The sequence below is a fragment of the Grammomys surdaster genome, unplaced genomic scaffold, assembly GCF_004785775.1.
Source record: "Grammomys surdaster isolate TR1022 unplaced genomic scaffold, NIH_TR_1.0 126248, whole genome shotgun sequence".
Classification (NCBI taxonomy): domain Eukaryota; kingdom Metazoa; phylum Chordata; class Mammalia; order Rodentia; family Muridae; genus Grammomys; species Grammomys surdaster.
The window spans coordinates 1015114-1020836 of record NW_021621048.1 but is presented as its reverse complement, the minus strand read 5'-3'; the positions used below and the strand labels follow the sequence as shown (position 1 = coordinate 1020836).

At 40.2% G+C, this 5723-nt stretch overlaps 1 pseudogene; it reads right to left on the bottom strand.

Annotated features, from left to right (window-relative positions):
* Nucleotides 1-1305: 1305 nt before the first annotated feature.
* On the bottom strand, nt 1306-1794 carry LOC114613622 (annotated as a pseudogene).
* Between the last annotated feature and the right edge of the window lie 3929 nt (nt 1795-5723).

Here is a 5723-nt window from a genome sequence, read left to right as displayed (position 1 = left end):
GTGAGCTATCTGGGAAAAGACAAGATGTTACGGAGGGGGAGTGTTTAGTGTGTTTCCTTGCAATAATGTACAAAATTCTCAAAGAATAAAAAATACAGTAAGAAAAAGAAGAAATGTGAATATCTAACAGACACTTTAAAGTTTTAAACATTATTAGCTATCAGGGAAATGCAAATTGAAACTACTTTGAGAGTCTACCTTATCCCAGTCAGAATAATTATCTTCAAGAAATCAAATAACAGCAGGTGCTGGTGAGGATACGGGGAAAGGGGAATCTTATTCACTGGTGCGCACACACTGGTGTAGGTATTGCAGAAGTTGGTCTGTTGATTCCTTCAGTATATTCCCTTGACTGTAAAGAAACTTTTCAGTTTCATTCAATCTCATTATTCAGTTCATGGAGTTATGTCCTGTGCTACTGGGACTGTTTTTTACAAAGTCTGTGCCTGTGTTTGTGTCTTGAATTACTTTCCCCTGTTTTTTCTCTAAAATCTTCAGAGTTTTGGGTTCCATATTGAGATGTTTGATTTAGTTTGGACTGAATATTTCACAGGAAGTGACATATGAATTCATTTGCCTCCTCCTACATGTGCCCAGCACCATTTAAAAGGCTATCATTTCTCCAATGTATGTGTGAGAGTTTTATGTGCTTGGCCCAGAGAGTGGTACTATTAGGAGGTGGGTCCTGTTGGAGTGGATGTGGCCTTTGTTGGAGTAGGTGTGTCTCTGATGAGGTGGGCTTTGAGACCCTCCTCCTAGCTGCCTGGAAGATAGTCTTCTCCTGTTTGCCTTCAGAACAAGATGTACAACTCTCAGCTCCTCCTGCACCATGTCTGCCTGGACATTACCTGTAAGCCAAACCCTATTGAATGTCCTTTATAAAAGTTGCCTTGGCCATGGTGTGTCTTCACAGCAATGAAAATCCTAAGACAATAATGTATTCTACATCTTTGTCAAAACAAATTCAGGTGACTGCAGTTATGTTCATTTATTTCTGAAGCTCATACTTTTGAAAGCCCCTTCTCCTTATCTTTTCCTTGGCGTTTGTGTATCTATCTTGCATTCTCAGCCTGCCCTTGTCTGTTAAGGAGCTCTGTCTCTCATATGTATCTTTTATTTTAAAATAAAGGCAAGTTTTACTTAATAATCAAAAATACAAGACTGAATATGCCAGTGGCAGAAATGGTTAACGGCACCCTCTCAACCCTTCCAGTAACTGTATGGAGCAACTTATATCCACAAAAGGTTGTAAACAAGTTCTTACCAAGCCAATCCCTTCCTCGTCATGGAGCCCAGGGCCGCTACTTATGAGGGGGCAAACTTCTCAGCTTGTGCTCGAACCCTTTTCTCATCTTCCACTCTGTTTTGGCTGAGGAGGTAGGTAAATTGTGTAGGCCTCTGCTTGAGCTGGGTCTTGAATATTTTGGTTAATTTAGAAGTTCTTGTATTCCTAATAAGATCTGTTTGATCGTGATAGCTGGCCTCCAGTCCTTCCTCCAGAATAGACAGGTACACTGTGCCAGAAGGACACATGTTTGGATGAAACAGTGACGGCTCAAATTTACATTTTGGTGGTAAGGATGGATAGTCATCTCTGAAAAGCATGCGTAGCTTGAACAAGCCTCCTTCCCACAGAGTCTCCTTTTTGCCAGGAACAACGCACTCTCAGTTCATCAGATTCATCGTGCCATCAGAATTCTTTGTTGGGACAGCCACAAAGTGAAAAGGGTGGTCCTTCCTCCAAGCTTTCCTCTTCTGCGCAAGTAGGCTGAGAGCAATCCCCGACATATTCCAAGTCCCTGAGTGACCACAGCCCCAGACTGTCACTGTGACAGAAGCCTTGGGATTTCCCTCCGAGGCCGCCATCTTTAAAAGCATGTTATACATGCTTTCTCTCTTATACAGTTGTTACAACTGCTTCCCTAATGATCTGTGCCATTAGACTCTACCTTAAAAAGACAAAGCCTGTGTCTTTTCATTGCTGCATCCGTAAGACCTATCACATGAAGACAATAAACTCTATCAAACTAACTGTATTAATCAAATGAAAGCTAATTTGTTGCCTATAAAGACACAGAAAAGGCAGCAGTTACCTTGACAGAAATTGTTTTAGCCAAGAATGGTTCACTGATATTGTTTTGGTGGCAAGTGACAAAATTTAAACTTGACTTATCTTAGACAAACAAGAAGTGATGGTTGCTGATCTCATAAGAAATGTAATGTTAAGAACATGAAGAGACCAGGTTTTAGGTAACTTAACTTGCTTTGGCTAAAATCTTCTGTGGATAGCTTTGGTTTTAAATGATTCTTCAATAAATTATTCAAGTGGTGATTAATGATCTATTCTCTATTTAAATTTTCTATGTTTTTCTTGTATAATAAAATTTCTGTCTCGAGCCCCACTAAATCATGAAATCAGGGAACCTCTTTTACTCATTCCTCCAAAGTCTACCTCCAGATTAATCTTGCACACTGGCATTGCTATTTTCCATTGATTCCTACAAAATAGCTGAAATATGCTGTGAGCCACTTGGACTGCAGTTGTGTCCTTTGTAAACCAATTATGTGGCTGAACATAATGCAATTTCCTGTGTGGTTTAAGATCATGCTGCATGCTCCATCTGCAAATGGAGGTGGAGGCATGCCCAGAACTCAGATGTAAGGCTGGGAGAGAGCTACATCACCGCCATCCAAATTCTACTCAACCGCTGCACCAGCCAAATATAATAGAAGCAGTGGACAAATGATTCCTTCAGGGTATCATGGTGCTGACAAGGGCATTCCTTTTCCATCTGTGCCATGCCGCACTGATGTTCTCTCCTCTTTCCTTTCTTCCATTTTCATATTCAAAATCAAATTCAACAGTTTGCTTCTTTTTCACAATAAATAGCAAAAACTTTTGTATTTTTAAATATCCACAGTGAGAAATATTCGTTACAGTGTTTACGTAGAAAGTAATTAGTGCCCAGATCCATTAGTGTTCTATTAAGCATTTATCACACAAGGCAACATAGTAGTCACAATTTGTTATCTTAGGACAAAAAATACAAAAACCAAGAGATGAGATCATCAAATATCCTGATACATGGGGGGCTGAGGAAGAAATCTACAAATACACAACTGAGAAGTCAGAAGAAATAACAATATCCTTCAAACAATAGTGCTAGTGGTATCACATTTCAAAATCTCTAGGAGTTTTCTTCAAAGCATTTCTAATTTGGATATTATGGAACCCTTCTACGTCCTCCTTCCTTATCTTCACTGTGAAAACAGGATGGAAAGAGTGAGCACCAAAGGTTCTGGATGACTGCGTGGAAACAGTGTCTTCCCAACACAGAAGGGCTGCTATACCTGTGAGCTCATTGTGATGAGTTACACAAGACCAGTGCAAGCCCATATTGAATCCCAGTGTGCCGAGGAGAATTAAACCTGAACTCCCCCTCCCAGCTGTGGTGCTATGGACAATTGTTAGCATCTGGAAGAGAGATGGTCAGTTTCCTCTATGAACATAACTTGATAAGTCAAGCATTCTCCAGTGGATATTGGGCTTGATTTTTTTTTTTTTTTTTTTTTTTTTTTTTTGGTTTTTCGAGACAGGGTTTCTCTGTGTAGCCCTGGCTGTCCTGGAACTCACTCTGTAGACTAGGCTGGGAAATCCGCCTGCCTCTGCCTCCCAAGTGCTGGGATTAAAGGCGTGTGCCACCACCGCCCGGCCTCAATTTTTTTTTTAAAGGATTGAGTTGCACGTGTGAGAAATGAGGGAGGATCTGGAAAGTGTTTCCCAGGGTCAATATGCTCGAAACACATGGTACAAAAAGAACTAATCCTTTTTTTAATTTCCTGAAAATAGATTTTAATTATAATTAACAAGAAATTAACACTTCTATCTAGGCAGCCCACACTGCCTCGTGAAACTTGACAACCGTTCAAACCTGGCTAGCCTCTAACTGAAGACTCATTTTAAAAACTTACTGTGAAGAGTGACAAGGTCTCCAATAGGTGAGAATAAGAAAGTAAGTTAAATGTGGCTGAATGCAGAAACAAATTCCCAGACCCTGTGGTTCTCATTGTTGAAACCTATTCTTTTGGAAAATCATTTTCTTTTTGCCACTGGACAACAAAATGCATTGTCAAGAAATTTTATAGCAATAATTATAAAAGATGTCTCTCTGAACCTATTGAGGTCTCACTGATTTTATAACACCCAGCAGACCTCCCTGCAGGAGAACACTATATTTATGTGAGCAATATATGCGAGAATTGAGATCATAAAATTAAATGACCACATAGAACTGTCATTTATATGATGAGCACCTACATGTGTGAAGGCTGGTTTATTTTGCAATGTCGGGTTGCGCTAAACGGTCCACTTACAGCGAATGTTTTAATCACACATTTCTTCACTCTTTCTGCAATATTACCCTTGAAGGACTGGTAAGCAGTTTGCTACGAAATGCTAAATGGTTACTAGGACTGCAGTTCTGGCAGAAGAGCTCACTAAAATAGAAGTACAGTACATATTGTATGCAATTGTTTTATGAGAGACATTACGGTTACCAGAATAACATTTCACCATTACCAACTGCTGCGAGAAAAGTCATTAAGATATTTGGCAGGCCAGTGCAATTTTTCAACAGAGTTATAGTACAAGGCTATAGAACTGCCTCTACAGAGAGGGGCTGGCTGGCTTACAAGAGAAAAGGAACCAAGACTCAAAAGATTTCTGTGAGGTCTTATTTGTAGTAGTTCATGTTCAGAGTTCAGTAAGCAAGTTGCAGGAATAGATGTGTCTGGAGAGTCAAAATACAAAATAGAAATACTTGTGCAAAGTACGTGTATATTTCTTATCCGAGTACTTCTTAGATATATTAATGCACATGTGTATGTTCATTAATATAAGAGATAAACCTCTTGTAGTAAGTTTTATAACACTGTCAATGATTTAAAACACCTCTTTTCATGGACCTGCCTTTGTCCCAGTATTAACTAGTAGATTAATTAACATACTTTTGTATATATTCATGTATGTATAAATACATACATGTTTTCCCATGCGTAAGAGTACAGGGTGGGGGTGGTGCACGCCTTTGTGGAGCCTGAAGCTGATATAGGTATCTTCCTCTGCAATCACTCTACTGTTTTGAGGCATTGTCTTTTGTGGAACCGAGGGATCATCCTGGCTAGTGTAGCTGGCCTGTTTTCTCTATGCTTCCCCTGTCTGTGCCTCTAAAGTGATGGAATTGCAGGCAGCCACCATGTCTGCCCATTTTTACATGGGTTCTGCAACTCTGAATTTTTAGCCTCAAACTTGCACAGTGAATGCTTTGCCCACTGAGGCTTCACTCCAGCCCCAATTTCTTCTCTTTCTTTATAATTATAATATATTCATGGATGGAGAATGAGGAAGGATAAGAATATATTTGGGAAATTTTTTTCCAAATAAAAGGAGGAGGAGGAGGAGGAGGAGGAAGAAGAGGAGGAGAGGAGGAGGAGGAGGGGGGAGGAGGAGGAGGAGGAGGAGGAGGAGGAGGAGGAGAGGAGGAGGGGGAGGAGGAGGAGGAGGAGGAGGAGGAGGAGGAGAGGAGGAGGAGAGGAGGAGGAGACAACTATGACAAAACATCACATCCTAATATATTTATTAGTGACTAAAAATATGATAGGACTTCTAGTTCTGTTGGTAGCATGCTTGCCATATGTAACCCATGTAAAAATAAAGGCAAGCA